At 44.6% G+C, this 17,811-nt stretch overlaps 1 protein-coding gene across 1 annotated transcript in view; it reads right to left on the bottom strand.

Annotated features, from left to right (window-relative positions):
* LOC147727845 (trypsin inhibitor ClTI-1-like) overlaps positions 1–17,811 on the bottom strand; it is a 360,963-nt gene that overhangs the window by 103,638 nt on the left and 239,514 nt on the right. The window lies entirely within an intron of this gene.

Here is a 17,811-nt window from a genome sequence, read left to right as displayed (position 1 = left end):
CCATGAGTTTCTGCTTACGTGTCAGGTTGAAAGGCAAAAATACTTGCGAAGAATTTAAGTAACACCATGGAATGTAGCCATTTTTTTCAGACCTGAAGTGCCAAACTGAACTGCATAATAGATTTAAGCTGACTTTGCACATTGTTTAATGAACACAAGTCATTTTGCTAATTTCGATACTGACACAATGTTATCCAAACTATAAATGCAAAAGATAGTGTACTAATGCTATCAGCAACAACAAGTACCATATACACATAATGTTGATAAATTTGTCTTGACAGAACCGCTTCTTCCATTTGTGACACTTTCCAAATTTAATTGTAAGTTGTATAAATAAATCTTTTAGGGCTCGGAAACTTAAGACTCAACAAAAAAATCTGATAGATCCAGGTCTTCCAACAGGAGGGAGAGATGTTAGTTTTTCTACAGACAGTATGGAATGCTCCAACTATTGTTGGCACAATTTCCCTACCAAATAGGTGGTAACTATCCCCGAGTGTTAATACTGGGAATTGCATACAATTTATCCCGAGCAAAATCAAACCGTGTACAGAACATCTATCAAATAAAGCATCATGTTCCAAGTTTGGTGTTAGTCTTCTTCTTTAATTTTCGTTACAGCATCTCTTTGCTAGCAATCAAAGAGATGCTGTAACGAAAATTAAAGAAGAAGACTAACACCAAACTTGGAACATGATGCTTTATTTGATAGATGTTCTGTACACTGTTTGATTTTGCTCTGGATAAATTGTATGCAATTTTGTTAATGTGGTTTGACTACATTATTTGTGACGGTAGATAGACGTCATTATTATCCCTAGTAGCAGCCCTAATAAGTTTTACTTTGTACTGTTGACAATAGAGCGCGAGCACATAACCTTCTATCTATTGCTTTATAATGTGTTAATACTGGGAATAACTAGGGTTGGGTCTGCTTGTATTAAACCCCAGTGTGGAATTCAAAAAACGAGCTTAACAGCGATTGTGTCCACCAGCCAGGATAACCCCCCTTTTGGCCCTAAAAGTGTGCAGTTAAATAAACCATTCTGCACCATACTATACTACTGAGCTGTTCTTCGCTGTCATTTTTTTTAAGATGCCATTTTTTAAAACAGGCAATAGAAGAAGTATTAGGTGAATTCAGGACTTTCATTTTTGCAAATTCTAGCAAAGCAGTCTGTTGAACTGTGTCATTTAGAAAAATCATTTGTGTTGGAATTAAGCAGGCTCTAAATAAGGTGTTTGTTTCCTAAACCTGCCAAAGTTTGGTACCCCAAATTGATTTAATTTCAATTGAATCTTTCCAATATTCATAGCCCTTCAAGACTAATTGTGTGACAAACAAATTTGTATATATTGACCTGGTTTCTGTCAGGATATATTTCTTTGCTGTTGCAAGGACAAGTTTAAAATAAAACAATTTTGGGGTATATTCTCAAAAACGTGTGGTAACTACAGCAAAAGTAGCTTAAAGCAACTCTTCACATTGCAGTCTATCGCGGGAAAATAACACTGTGTCAACGTGGTATTCTCAACACGGCGGTACCATGCGATAGACCCTCGATAACAAGTCAAATGAAGGTGTTAAAATCAATACGACGCCGCAAGAATGCGAAACACAAACGTAAAAATAGTAGCGATGATGCCAATCGCGATACAAAAAACTGTGGAAACCAGCAAAAGGCCTGCAAATTCCTTTGCGTCATGCGGGAAAATGCACTATAAAAGCAACAAAAAAAAGGGAGAAAAAAAGGAACTGCGTAGCACCATGGATGCACCCGGACCGAGTGCAGAGGCCAACGCAAACCCCACAGATCACCAGCAAAGAACCTCGGGGTTGGGGAAAAGCAAGGAGAAGAGGAAGACGGGGAGCAGTCCGCAGGAAAACCAGATCAGCGTCATAGAGGTGACAGAACACTACCATTGACTGAACGTCAATTTGACAAACATGAATGAAGCCGGAGTGTCGAGGAGGTTAATGGAGGAAGCCAAGAGGCGCTGGCATGATGTGAAAAGCCAAACCAACCACAAACCCGCTGCCTACAGGGAGGTAGCAACGGCGACAGGAGGTAGGAGTCCTCCGCCAAAGGAGGAACTGGAGGAAATGGAGGTCACAGTCATTGAGGTTGGCACGGTGCAAGGAGTCGGGAGTAAGGACACAGCTCGATAGGACTGGACACAACATCAACAGGGTGAGCAACGACCAGGGACTGGGTGGACGGGGGAGATGGGCACAATGGCACACATGCACAACGATGTGTAGCACACTGCACACCCACAATGACCCTGGATCATGTCGTTGATCCCCGTGGCACACGGCAGCACACACACATAGCAATCACAGCACATCCCACGACAATGTGGTACAAAGTGCAACACCGACACTTGCAGAACAGAGGACACAACTGGGTCTGCCCATACACAGAAACAGGCCAATCACATCCAAATTAGCAGGAAACTGGGAAATTGAATTGTACGTGTACAAGCTCACATCCGTCATGTGGTCCAAATGTCCACTGTCCCGCCTCAAATTTCAGCCCCTCCCAAACAGTTACAATGTACATTGTAATACAGTCTGCATGTAAACAGGAACAATGCACCAACATACATGTCAACACAATGTCAACGTGCATCTCCCCTTCACATTGCAAAGGAACAAACAACACCTTTAGCAGAGCAGACCAGACAACTCATCAGAGATGCTGGAGAGGACCACCACACCTCCGACACCGACGCCCTACAACAGCTCATGGATATATTAGGCAACCCACAACCATGAGCAGGGCAGTCAGCCTACATAGAGCAGACCCCAGCCCCTGCACAGACCACACAGCAGGAAGCACCCGCCACCAAGGCTGTCTCCCAAAACTCCACGAGGCACACATAGCATTCCAATGCCAGGTGTCAGAATGCCAAAAAGAGGTGGCCGAACTGGTGCGGGTGGGGTCAGAGCTCATGGAAGCCGTACTGGACCACATACGTGGGTGTCTAAGTCCCATCAGGGACCACTTACACTCCACAAAGAGACCCACATTGCGACAGAGACACATGCATTTGCACATGTCCTGTAATGACCAATGCCCAGAGCCCCGGAATTATCATTCACACCCCCACGCTGGACCTCCGTACGACGGCCCAGTCCACTCCCCTTACGTATTGAGTGGGTGACGACAAAGCTACATGTCCAAGGTCTTACCCGCTGCAGAGGATATGGTTGCGTCTGCTGTACACAGCACAATGTAATGTTGTAAGGCCCGGGGCCCTCATGCATACATTATGAACACACTGACACACGCAGATAGTTTGTGGGACTGGCTACGGGCACATGCGCCGGGCCCCTTTATTGGCAGGGTCACATGTACAGAGCGGGGTGCGTGTAAGCCAGCCCGCAAGGAGTGGTTGATGCTGGCAACAACTACAACAGTGAACACTATTAAAACTGTAACAGAAAACGCCAGCATTACAGAGACAACTGCGGAGCATCATGGTGGTAGCCAGAGCAAGTACAGAGGTCACCCAATGAGAAACAGAAGTGTCCATGAGATGTGGTGCACTGAGTTAGTGGCATCTGTAGTGCTGAGCAGGGTATCAGGCAGATGATGACATCCACAACAGGTGTGAACAACTCTTATAGTCTGGCAGTAAGACACTTTCGACTCTGGCAGTTTGCGTTTGGAGGTGGTCCTGGTGGTGGTGGGGTGTGCCTCCTGCGATGATGCGACGTCCACGCCGGTCAGGACTCGATTTGATGTGTGAGTCCTGGTGGACCGCAGTTGAGGCCGGAGGCAGTGGACAGCCCAGGGCCACATAGACATGGCGTTGATGACCCAAGGCCATCGTCTCAGAGGCCATCCAAAACCTCAGCAAACAGGGTTCCTGACTTGAGTTGCACAGAGTTAGTGGCCCCGGTGACTTGTGATGCAGTGAGATACGGCCAAGCGAGCAGAGCAGGTCCTCATCGATGTCCAAGGTGAATGTGGAGGAGAATTGCAGGGGACAGTGGAAAATGCCCTCTAGGGCATGATGCAGAGGGTAAAAGACGTCCGGAAGCGGCAAATGGAGGAGTGGAGTGGCACTGCCTCATTTTTGCCACCAAGTCAGTATCACCAACATGATAATGACGACAGCCCCAGTCCATAGACTCAGTCGCCACCAAAGTTCAACCAGAAAGTGTCAATGGATGTCGGGGAACAGACTTAGTGGCACCGTAGCTGAAAGGGGATGCAGTCTGCGATGAGGCCTGTACAATGATATTAAATCTGCCATTAATGAATAAAGACTGAGTTCTGAAAGTGTGTCCTACTCGACCGCAGTGTATGCCCGAGACAGAGGTCAGAGCGGGCCATCCGCTGTTTAGCTCGCTCCTCCTGGAACTCTAACACACAACTTTGAAATGGCAAGTGGGGATGACTTGTGGTTGACGGAGGTGGAAGCACTAGTGCTGAGCGGGTGTTCAGTCAGCGACGATGCCTTGTCTTGCCTGGTACGTACTGAATTGGATTGGTGTTAGGCATGCTGGACCGCAGTGTAGGCCAAAGGCATAGTCATCAAGGGCCCACAGACACGTGTGGTTGGGATGCTATGCACAGACTTGGTGGCACCACATTGAGGGGAGTATAGTAATTTAAACTCTGCATTAATGTGTGTACTCGGACATTGTATAATCAAGACTCAGTCCTAAATGTGTGACCTACTCAACCACAGTATAGGCCGGAGGCAGCGGTCAGCAGGAGCCAACAAGCACGTGTCGTCAGCTTGCGATGCACAGTTAGTGACACCATGGCAGTTGTTGGTAGTGCTCGGTCTCCTCTGTTGAAATGATCCTTTTTTCCTCTAGACTGAAACGCGTCTTCCTCTCACACCTCTCCTGGCGTGCAATGATATGAACTCTGCCATGATAAAGACTCAGTTCCAAATGTGTGTCCTACTCGAGCGCAGTGTGGGCAGAGGGCAGTAGTCCGCGAGGGCACACACACACTTGTGGTTGGAATGCCATACACAGACTTTGTGTTCTCTATAGATGGGGATGATTCCTTTAGGAGAACAGGGGCTTGAATCAAAGGTACATTTATCTCAAAATACATTTGCCCCTGACACCATGGATTACACAATTTTTTCTTTCTTTCTTACAGAAGTCCCTTTTATTTGACTATTCAGATATATTTTTTCTTTTTCTTTTTCTATTCTTTTATCGCATTCCAATTTTCCTTTTAACCTTACATATAATACATTACCAATATTTACAACATTTTTAGCATACTGTACATTTATATACATAAGATTGCTGTCTCTTTGTACATTTGAAAGAACACAATTATTTTCTATACACAGTGTCCTACTAAACTTAAAGGTGTCAAGCTCTAACGTTCTCTTGATCTTATCCACATTCATAAATGGTGGTCCTAACTAATGTGGTCAAAAAAGCAGTATGTCTTATGGTTTAACTCTTAGTCTTTATGGCGGAAGATATGTTTTTTTTCCACCACCTGCTAGTATCAATATTTAACTTTCATTTTATACTTTATGACCATATGGTGTCGCCGACGCGTTTCGACCTTGTTGTTGTGGGACCTGCACTCTTGTTTATATCAAGGTCTTCTTCAAGGCAGTGTTTACATTGATGTAGGACAAGCTTCTTAATCTATAAGAGTAATACATTGACTTTTTTTAGTATTGGGCATTAGAATCAAGGAGTACTGAAGTACATAGCTGTGGGTCATCGCTTTTTTCATTGTATACATACCCGCCTTGTAGATAAGGGTGGGTACTCTTTCTATTGTCACCTGTATGGCAAAAGTGTTCGTTTAGTATTTAAAAGCTTATTTAGATCGGTTTTTGCATGTTCAATATAGCACATTATGGCCTCTGGTACGTACCCTCAGTTCCTCTTTACTACTTGCATCGGGAGGATCAGAGGGTAGCCACCGTCGTTTCTTGAGGGCCCTTGAGCTGGTACTCTTTTCCGAATTTCTGCGGGGCAAAAGCGTTATAGAAATGCTTGTGAGTCTATTTCTATATTGTGAGCCTCAATTTCTATCTATTTGCAGCCTCTTTCGCGTTTTCTGTTTATTGCTGTGTTGTACTGCATTCGAAAAATGCTTCTGGTGTCTATACCCAACTGTTCACTTTTAAGAAGCTTCGGAGTTGCTTACTTGATGTGAATATACAGAGAAAAACTATTCCGGACTAAAGAATCAGTCTACTTTCTTCCCAAACACCACCAATATGCCAATCGAGTTGTTGACATTTGAGAAAAACGTACTGCGAGACTTGTCAAATTTAGAGAACAAGATTTACACAAAATGGAATATGCCAAAACAAGAAAAGATGGCACTGAAAAATCTAAAAAAGAATGACCAAATTATTGTGAAGCCTGCTGACAAAGGCGGTGGAGTAGTGATGCTCCAACGTGAACAGTATGAGGCAGAAGTGATACGACAACTAAGTGATGAGCAATATTACAGGAAGACAGATGAAGACTGGAACAACAAAATCAAGTCCAAACTAGAGACATTAAAAAATAAAGGAGAAGAAGAAGAATGGCTATCCAAGAAGGAAGCTAAATTCCTGGTCAATGAAAACCCACGGGCACCATTAATGTATATCTTACCAAAGATACATAAGGACCAAAGGAATCCCCCAGGAAGACCCATAATATCAGGGGTAAACTCTATATTGGAGAGACCAGAAAAATATGTCGATACATTCCTAAAACCCCTAGTAGTAGAGACAGCAAGCTATATTAAAGATATCATGCAGGCAATTGTAATCTTGGAGGATCACCCATTCGAACAAGAACAAGAAATTCTAGTCACAGTAGACATTGTGAATCTCTACTCAAACATTAAACAAGAAGCTGGACTAGAAGTAATGAATGTTTTTCTAGAAAAGAGAGAACGGCCCCATAATGTACTGACCGACTTTCTCCTACAATTGGCAGAGATATGCTTAAAAAACAATTTTTTTACATTCAATGGCAAAAAGTATATCCAAGTGAAGGGCACCGCGATGGGGTGTCCTTTTGCTCCAGAGATGGCCATAATGTTTATGGCAATGTTTGAGGAAAGATGGATCTTTCACAACAATCCATATGACGGCCACATTAAAATGTGGTACCGTTATATAGACAATGTTTTTATGCTCTGGCGTGGCAGTGACAAACAATTACTAAGTTTTATAACATGGCTAAACGATAGAAATCGTGACATACAATTCGCCTTAAACAAGAGCAAAATAGAGATGATTTTTTGGACCTTCTAATCAAACATGAGGATGGCCACATATACACGACTCTATACACCAAAGAAACAGATAGGAACACATTTCTACACTTTGGAAGCTTTCATCAGAGAAATTTGAGAGAAAACTTGCCCTTGAGCCAATTCATGAGAATACGCCGTAATTGTATGAAAAAGGAGGATTATTTTGCCATCGCCAAAGTGCTCCTTGAAAAACTGTTGGAAAGAAGCTACCCAAGGAAACTTCTAAAAAAAGCCATGAAGAGGGCTTGGTACACTCCAAGAGAGACCCTGTTGACTCCAAGAAGCAAAGATGAAAACACACTGCTGGTATGTGTCACCACCTTCTCTGGTGCGACTAATGAAATTCAAAAAATAATCAGAAAAAACTGGAATACAGTAAAAAGTCTGGAACAATTTAAAAATGTGCCCATTTTTGCTCTAAAAAGTAACTCAAGCATCAAAGAAAAACTTGTACGGGCAAACACAGCTGTCAAAAAACAAGAAACATCACTATCTCCAGTGAAGGGACATAAAAAATGTGGCAATTGTGTCTCGTGTGCCAACACAATAGAGGGGACAAAATTCCAATATGGGAAAAAGTGCATTCACCACGAAGAATTCACGAATTGCAATACGCAAAACGTAATATACTGTGTAGTATGCCCATGTTCCAAGGCATATATAGGTAAAACGAGTCAACAAATAAAAAAGAGAATTACACAACACAGGTCGCGGATAAAAAGCAAAACACCAAATGCACCAATGGTCGCGCACTATACAGAAATGGGACATTCAGAGAAAGATATAAAATGGACAGTCCTAAAACACATCGTGGGCAACAATGTAGAAAACATCATGTCGAAAATTGAAGCCAAATTCATATTGTCGCTGGGTACAATGGAAAACGGCCTGAACGAAATGTCCGAACTGACGCACTGTATATAAACAGAGGTTTGAAAAATGAGCAGCCACATGATTAATAAGGTGCAGCTACCATAATCAGCATCCAAATGTCTACACAACCGACAGCAATTGCTAAAGGGAAATACAAATAATACACATTGCACATTATATGGATGAAAATTAAATTCAAGAAAAAAAAAGAGCAAGAAAAATGCAAGGATGTATTCCACCAAGGTACCGATATACATGAAAAACGATACTGCAAAGGAAAATCCGTTCAGAATAAAAACAAGAAAAACATTCGAAATATACAGTAAATAGTAAGGAAAAAACTTGGAACCACAACTCCCAGACATCCAAAAAAACACGTGACGATCATGTGATATAGACAAAGAAAAAAGGATACGTCATACGCGGAATCAAGACGCTAAACCCGGAAGCCCACCGGTGATGAGGACGCTGAAATCGAGAAGGAGAAGAGACGTCGATGTGAATTAAGACCAAACAGCGAAAGGAATAAACAAGGTATGCCACAATGTGCACATCAAGTAAGCGGCTCCGAAGCTTCTTAAAAGTGAACAGTTGGGTATAGACACCAGAAGCATTTTTCGAATGCAGTACAACACAGCAATAAACAGAAAACGCGAAAGAGGCTGCAAATAGATAGAAATTGAAGCTCACAATATAGAAATAGACTCACAAGCATTTCTATAACGCTTTTGCCCCGCAGAAATTCGGAAAAGAGAACCAGCTCAAGGGCCCTCAAGAAACGACGGTGGCTACCCTCTGATTGTCCCGATGCACGTAGTAAAGAGGAACCGAGGGTACGTACCAGAGGCCATAATGTGCTATATTGAACATGCAAAAACCAATCTAAATAAGCTTTTAAATACTAAACGAACACTTTTGCCATACAGGTGACAATAGAAAGAGTACCCACCCTTATCTACAAGGCGGGTATGTATACAATGAAAAAAGCGATGACACACAGCTATGTACTTCAGTACTCCTGGAGTCTAATGCCCAATACTAAAAAAAGTCAATTTATTACTCTTATAGATTAAGAAGCTTGTCCTACATCAATGTAAACACTGCCCTGAAGAAGACCTTGATATAAACAAGAGTGCAGGGTCCCACAACGACAAGGTCGAAACGCGTCGGCGACACCATATGGTCATGAAGTATAAAATGAAAGTTAAATATTGGTACCAGCAGGTGGTGGAAGAAAGACATATCTTCCGCCATAAAGACTAAGAGTTAAACCATAAGACATACTGCTTTTTTGACCACATTAGTTAGGACCACCATTTATGAATGTGGATAAGATCAAGAGAACGTTAGATCTGGACACCTTTAAGTTTAGTAGGACACTGTGTATAGAAAATAATTGTGTTCTTTCAAATGTACAAAGAGACAACAATCTTATGTATATAAATGTACAGTATGCTAAAAATGTTGTAAATATTGGTAATATATTATATGTAAGGTTAAAAGGAAAATTTGAATGCGATTAAAGAATAGAAAAAGAAAATGAAAAAATATATCTGAATATATACAGAGTCAATAAAAGGGACTTCTGTAAGAAAAGAAAAAAAAATTGTGTAATCCATGGTGTCAGGGGCAAATGTATTTTGAGATAAATACACAGACTTTGTGGCACCACATCGAAGGGAGTATAGTGACATAAAATCAGCCATAAATATGTACTCTGCCACTGTGTAATCAAGACTCAGTTTCAAATGTGTGATCTACTGATCCGCTGTGTATGCTGGTGGAGTACATCAATGAGAAAGGAGGACTGCGGGCCTTTCTTGAGGAGGCCGTGATGGTCTGAGCTGGCTGCCAAGGTCGCGGGCTTGGAGGTTGCATCAGCACATGGTGGGCCCTCCTTGACACACGCCGGTGTTGGCAGGTGAGCAGTGAGGTCTGGCTGCTCAGGGGCAGGCAAGACGGGTCGGGGACCAGCGGCTTGGGGTACAGCAGGAACATAGGATCACAGGCAACTCTGCTCACGACTACGGCGTTGGCCTTGTGGCGGGGTGAGAGGCTCCGCTCTGGCAGAGACGTTGAGCATTCCAAAATAGAACCACGCCCAGGGCTATGTGATTTTTATTCATACCCCTACGCTGGCCTGGCATATGCAGGACCAGCCCACTCCGCTCACGCTTACAGGGGGGGACGTAACAGGCTACATTTCCGCAATCTTCCCCAGTGGCTGGGGTGACATGGTTGCGTCCACTGTCCATTACACTCCAAACACCAGCGGACACCCATATCCATATTGACGTGGTTATGGGTGTGGTCTGCATACTGCAATCTGGCCATTATATCTACGCCACACTTGGCACTGTGTACCTTTGTATTCATGGGTCCCTTGCCTCCTTCGCACATGCCTGGTTTCCACCTCTCCCCACATTCCACTATTGTGTGGCTGAGGTGCCATGCCGTTGATGGCTCATGTACATGGCTAGCCTAGGTTGCCACAGTAAGTTATGCTATCACGTCTGGGGGTTGGGCATGTTGGTTGGCATGTGAGTCTGTGACGTGTGCATTCCAAGAGTTGTGAGTTGCATGATTGTGGAGTTGGGGAGTGTGGTGTGTCTATTTGGTACTTGCCCAACGAGCAGTGCATTTCCATGGGTGCAATCCTGTTAGCGCTGGTTGATGATGGACTGTTGGTAGAAGTAGGAATCATACACACTGCCTGGGTAGTTGGCGGCAACGTTGGTGGCGATTCCCAGGTGGTCCACTGTTGCCTGCACATTGATGGAATGCGTGTGCTTTGTGTTGTGGTAATTGTTTGCAGTGTCACCAGGGGGCACAAGTAGGACATGTGTGCAGTCGATTTCCCCCAACGCGTGCAGGAAGCCAGCTATGGCATAGACGCCTTGCTTGGTCTCCAGCTGTTCCTAAGCAGTGTGGGGCGAGTAGAGTACTGGGGCACCAAGCTGATGATGGCATCCAAGACAGTTGTGAGGAACTTTGATAGGGCTGGCTGTGAGACACCTCCGACTCTGGCAGTTGTTGGTTGGAAGGTCCCAGAGGCCAACATGTGCAGCACAGCCAGCAGCTTTGTCTGCGGAGGTATTTTCGTTGTCCGCTGTGTTGGTATCGTCAGCCTGTGGGCAATGGTGGTCAGGATGAAGAGGATGGTTGTTCTTTTGAGCCTGTAGTAGGCAATGACATTCTCTGGTGTTGGATCTGTGAAGTTGGTGCATTTTCTGAAGGTCCGCTGTCTTAGCCTCTGTGGTGGTCCTGCTGGGGGGGGACGGAGGGGAGGTACGGGGGTGGCAGGCCTGGGTGTGGTGGCGATGGGTGTTTGTGGCCCTGTTGGGGCTCCGAGCTGCATGATTGTTGGCTCCATGGCATCTGTTGGTCTTCAGGTGTGGCTGTGGCCTGGGCTCCCTTTTCTGATGCCGGTTGTCGTCCGACTTTGCACCAGGTGAGAGCAGGTGTTAATTTCCTGCTGCTAACGCGCCTTGTCGCATGTTTTGTGATCTTATTGCCAATGTGGCTGGTCGTTAAGAATATTGAGGTGTAGTGTTGCTGCAGCTTTTTGCTCGTGAACGCCTACTCTGCATCTCATTAGCGATAGTTGCTGGGGTAATCTGTGGGGATGTTCTTTGAGGATGCTATAGCCGGAAAACTGGTGATATGGGCTGTTTGTACCAGCTTGTGAATGGGGCCATTAATTTATCGTGACTTTGGCTGCGCTAAAATGCTGATAACTTGGCGATAGATCCTTGAGAATATGCTCCTTTGGGTCTAATGAATCATGGCCAGAAATATATGTTAATTTATCCATATATGTTTTTGAGCTCTCTTGTGAGGGAGTTGGACAATGGACCCATTGTGTGCAATTAAAAAGTGTGCATTGAACACTAGCTCGATGCAAATAATGATGTCAATAATGATGATAACAGAACATTTCACCATAAATAGCAGAGTTAAGATACAGTTCTTCACTTTGAAAAACGGTATAATATTCCAACTCTAAGAGCATCGAGATTACAGTGTCAACATCCCAATTGTCAGAATGTATTCCACGTACAATAGCATCACGCACTGACAAACTGAAGATATAAGGAATCTGCTGCATTTCTGTAGGATGGAAAATATCACAGGGAACCTTATCCCAAGCAATTTCATCAGTTACTGGGACAGCTGAAATGTTCACAAGGGACAGGTCTTTTTTTAGTTTATACGAAGATGAGTGAAGTGTTAACACCTCATCTACCAGTTCTGTGGAAGAGCTTTCTGGCAGGTAATGTCAATTTATTAGCAGGAAGAAAACAGTCACAAATCCATTCCAAAGAAATAGAAAAGCCAAGGACAGACTTATACAAATATATATTCAAGGAGGGACCAGATAAGTGTGTTTCAGCCATGAAGAACAAGTTACTTACCTTCGGTAATGATATATCTGTAAGAAACATTAGTTAGTGATAGATTCCTTACCTTAGAATTACCCCATGTGTCAGACTGGATCGGGAAAGTTTTCGTCAGCAGTACCCCAGCACAACGGAAGGTGGCATCGCGCGGCTCCGCGTCCGTCGTGGTCGCAGAGATGACGTCGCAGCAGCTATTAAGACGCAACCCTTTCGCGCTGACGCCAGTTCTGTACATGACTTTTCGCGCCAGGAACGCAGAGCCATACAAGATACTGACCACTTGTGCCTTGAAACTAGGGCCCTGAAAGGGATGACCTTAACCCTAGAATTCAGTTCGCAAAACAGGCAGGATGGGTGGGGCAGTAAAGAATCTATCACTAACTAATGTTTCTTACAGATATATTGTTGCCGAAGTAAGTAACTTGTTCATCTGAAAGAAACATGTAGTGATAGATTCCTTACTTTAGAATAGATACCCCAGCAATCCAAACCCCATGGTGGGTCTGCGAATCATGATCACACCAGAAAGTCCCTGAGAACAGAAGAGCCAAAAAAGCTGTCTCTCCAGACTTGGCTGTACAGGCAATTGTGCTTAGTAAAAGTGTGCAGCGAGGCCCACGTAGCTGCCTGACAGATGTCTTGTAAGGGGACACCTTGTCCAGAGGCTCTCTTTTAGACAGAAAATAACAGGCTTTATTACACAAGACGACCCCTCGGGAGATAGTAAGCTTGTGTACGGCCAAACCTTTCTTGGCGCCAGCGTAGCCAACAAAGAACTAGACATCTACCCAGAACTGTTAAGTGAGATTCAGGTAAAATGGCAGCGCATGTTTTGGGTACCGACGGTGGAGCCTCTCTGCCTCTCTGGAAGGATGAGGAGGCGGAAAGAAGGTGGGCAAAGTGATGGTCTGCCCGATGTAAAAAGCATTGACAACCTTTGGCAGAAAGGATGGACGTGTTCTGAGCACAACCTTGTCCAGATGGACAGATAGAAAATGGGGTTTACAAGAAAGAGCCTGGAGCTCACTTACTCTCCTGGCAGAGGTGATGGCAACCAGGAAAGCAGTCTTCAAGGTTAACAAACGAAAAGGACAGTTGTGAAGAGGCTCAAAGGGAGGGAACATTAAATATGTGAGAACCAGGTTCAAGTCCCACTGAGGCATTAAAAAAGGAATAGGAGGGAAAAGATGTGCAATGCCTTTGAGGAATCTATTGACAACAGGTGACTTGAAAAGAGAGGGCTTATCAGGGAGCCTGAGAAAGGCTGAAATAGCAGAAACGTAGCCCTTGATAGTGCCCAGAGCAGAGCCCTGGTGGGCCAAAGAAAGAAGGAACAGTTGAACTTCTGAAAGAGGGGCAGAAGGGGATCCACAGCCTTTGATGTGCATCATTCCACAAATTTGTTCCAACTGCAGGCATATACCAACTTAGTGGTGGGATGCCTGGCTGCCAGATTGACATCACAGACTTCAGGAGGCAAGTCGAAAGGAATCAACTGCCGCCGCTCAATCTCCACGCAAAGAGGTGGAGACTGTAGAGGTTCAAGTGGAGGACCGTCCCCTGCTGCTGTGACAGAAGATCCTCCTGAAGAGACAGTCGGATCGGGGATCGATCGTCATACTGAGTAGCTCGGGATACCAAACTCTTCGAGCCCAGTCTGGGGCCACAAGAATAACTTGGGCCCAGTCGCGCCTGATCTTCTTCAGCACTCTTGACAGAAGTGGTATAGGTGGAGAGGCGTACAACAGACCCCAACTCCACTCGCGCCGAAAAGTGTTGCCTAGCGAGTGCCGCCTTGGAAATTGAAAAAAAAAGGAAAATTGGAAAAACGAGGAATGAATAACGAAATATTAAACAGATAGGGGACTACAGATTCTCCTATCTCGGTGGCCTTAGTCCACTATTCTAATACTGTCCATTTAAATAACCATCACTATACAAAGAGGACACGATTACATATTTTATTTACTGTAATCACAAACGGTTATTTTCCATACTTTTTTATCAAATATATACACTACACACCATTATACATACATATGTACACAAATATATACAAAACAGCAATTTGTACACAAAACAAATCACAGATAATTTCTTCACCCAACAAAAATACTGCTTAGTGTCCTCCTTTACAATCTAGAAGGTACACATAGAGGTAGTCAGACACAAATGGTTCCAAGAGTAATTACACAGAACCTGAAAAGAATGTGTCAAATGGTTATGAATTCCAAAACATTTTAACATAAAGACTCCTCTGTAGTGAAAGTGTTGACGCAGTCGCGTTTCGGTCTTCCAACAAATCTGGCCTTCTCAGGACAGGGTGATAAAGAACCTAAAAAAATATATAACCCCATATATACTACATGTAAACTAAACTGTCAAATTCTCTGTGCCCCATACCACCTGAATCCAATCTGTCACCGAATCAAACCACACGTGCGTCTACCAGTGCCAAAGCATGTGTCAAAACCAATATCCAGCATCTCAAAACGAAAAAACACCCAAAGGATTTATCCCAAGATTTGTACACAAGCAATAAAACGAGAGAAACAAGAGGTCACAGTCCCATCACCTCAATTATAGCTGCATGCTAAGGAGGCCTAAGGCAAAGGAAAGGAAAAATAACATATATAGGATCCACAGAGAGCACAAGCACTCCGTGAGGGTATCACCAACCCGGCATTCAGACCAGCTAAAGTGCAAAAAACAAGCAAATCAAGATTCAACACTTACTCCTGGAGCCAATCCAATGGCACCCTACGTAAGAACTCACAGTAGTGAGAAAATCTATCATAAACAAAAACACAAGCAGGTCGGCAAGCTATTAGTAAAGCAAAGCACATATGCCCCCTGAAGCCCCACATCGCACACCCTAACCCCCAGATATCATACCTTAACGAGCAGCTCGCTCCGTTTTGTTCCAAATACACAAAGCAGGGGGGGGGGGGGGGGGGGGGGGGGGGGGATGACAGGAGGTGGCGAGCCCTTGCGGGCATTCTGTTCCACAATCACAATATCCCTCAATAACCAACTGAAAACAAAGAAGCACACAAACACTCTTAAATTCAAAAGATATACATATCCAAACTGACGCAAATAGAACTCAATACAGAGCGAGCATTGTACATATCCTAATTAAGAGACCACGCATTACGAAGACGCTGCTTCCCCTTCACTCAGTATAGTTCCATTCTCTTACTCCACAACGCACGGGTGCCATCAAGGTAAATGGATTACCAGCATGTACGAGGCTGCCCGCTAGCTCTCCAAAAAGTCAGGCGGAGGCATCCCACGTGACCACCCCTCGCAACGTAGAGTCACACACAAAGAAAGAGGACTTCTACGCTACCAATACTCTAGATAGCGTGTAAAATACCCGGAAATGTGGTAAACACGAACGAAAACGTTCGTACAGGGAAGATAGAATATGTATCACTTAGCCAACTCGGAGTATACCAAAGGTTAAGCGTATGCACCAACAAACTAAAGTAACTCAAATCAAATTCCAATCTAAAAGACACAAAGAGTGCACGATAACCATAAAGAAACATACCTACTCCACAGTGCTCATGGTCTACCAACCATCAAAAGGCTTACCAGAAAAGGATCCGGGGATACCAAGGGGGCACAGAGATAGACGTACAATCTCAGGACCAATTCTATGGCAGGACAGGAGGCTCAGATTATGCTTTCTCGATTTCTTTACTACCAACAGCAGCCAATAGGAACATAGTAAAGAAAAAAGCAAACTACAACTCCCATGAGCCCTTAGGCAACCATAGAGACTACATGCTATATAAACCACCATAGAGGACAACACTTCCTCTTTCTTTGCTGCTTCGCAGCCAGTTAAGTCAATTTCTCTTGCTTATTACAGCTTGCATGTTTCTTTATTGCATTGCCTTGTATATTGCTTTGTGCATTTACTCACACGTTGTATGCCGCTTTTCGGCTGCTTCCTTTGATTATTGCCGCTTTGCCGTGTGGTTCGTCGCCTCTGGCGTCCGTTGCTTCGGCGTATTGTGCTTTGTTTATTGTTCCGCTTCTGAGAGCGCGTGTCGCCTCTCTGGTACTACGGGCGCATTGTGCCCGTGTGTCTTCTGCTTTGTGGAGCGGGACCGGGGCTCGGGGGCTTGCGCGCTGGTGTCGCGCGTCGCTCCTCTTCCGGAGTGTCAGGTACGCCTCCGCGCATGCGCGTTGGCTTTATTTACGTTCCGTGTGTGTCACAGAGCCCAGACACGCTCGGAGGCGGCGTTGCTTTGTTGTGCCTCAGCCCACTGCCTGCCGGAGAGCCCCTCAAGACGCCCTTTTCCCTCAGAATAGGGTTTAGGGCTGTATAATCAATAGAGGTGTTGCCTAGGGTGACTATATCTGCAAGCCTGTCCCTCCACTTTTGAATTTACCTGTCTTTGGTCGAGTTGGTTGCTCTGCCTGTTAGGCTTGCTTGGGGCTGTCACTCCCCCTGACTGGGTCGCTTGGTTTACGCCTTGACCTTTCTTTATTATTTTTGTGGGCTTATTGGTGTACATATATATTTATATATATATTTCCTCAGTGGTGTGTATTATCTTTTTCTTCCACCATGGCTGAATATGAGGACGCTGAGGAATATTATTACGATGAGGAACCCGAGGAGTCCTTTGAATACGACTTGGTCGATGCCCTTGACCAGGGGGTCCGACATTCAGTCAATACTGCGCTAGTCCACGCAATAGGACCTCTGAAGCGCCATTTGATAGATTACGCTCAGCAGCAGGGCTGGATTCCGTCCTCTTCTACCAAACACTCCTCTAAGTCACCTAAGAATCCTCATAAGTCTGACTTTATGAAATTAGCTAAGTCCTTATCTGCCCCTACTGTGTCTAAAAGATCCCATCCCCCTCCCCCGGACACAGAGGACACCTCCTCCTCTTCGTCTTCAGGTCCCTCTGGTCTCCCCCCTGCTAAAAAGTCACGCAAAGAACATTTTGTTGACGCCTCTTCCCATCCACCGGTCCTGACCTTTGAGCCAACGGATATCATCCATCCCATCTCCAAAACTTGGTCCCCTGCACGAGAGGTTGCTGATTACATACAGGCTCACATCCGTGATTCCTTTGATCAGGAGGTGCGCTCTCGGTTACGCTCCGAGTGCCCTCGCCCGGAGTTGGAGGATAAGTTAGCTGACACCCCAGAGGTCGATCCGACTATTTTGACATACCTCAAAAAATTCACTAAAGATCCAAAGAAGGGGATTGATCGCTCTTGGCGCCTGTGTCAGGATAAGATGC

Source organism: Lissotriton vulgaris, chromosome 3_1 (genome assembly GCF_964263255.1).
Source record: "Lissotriton vulgaris chromosome 3_1, aLisVul1.2, whole genome shotgun sequence".
In the NCBI taxonomy this organism is placed as follows: Eukaryota; Metazoa; Chordata; class Amphibia; order Caudata; family Salamandridae; genus Lissotriton; species Lissotriton vulgaris.
Note: the sequence above shows the minus strand (reverse complement) of the source record. Positions and strands in the feature narration are given on the sequence as shown.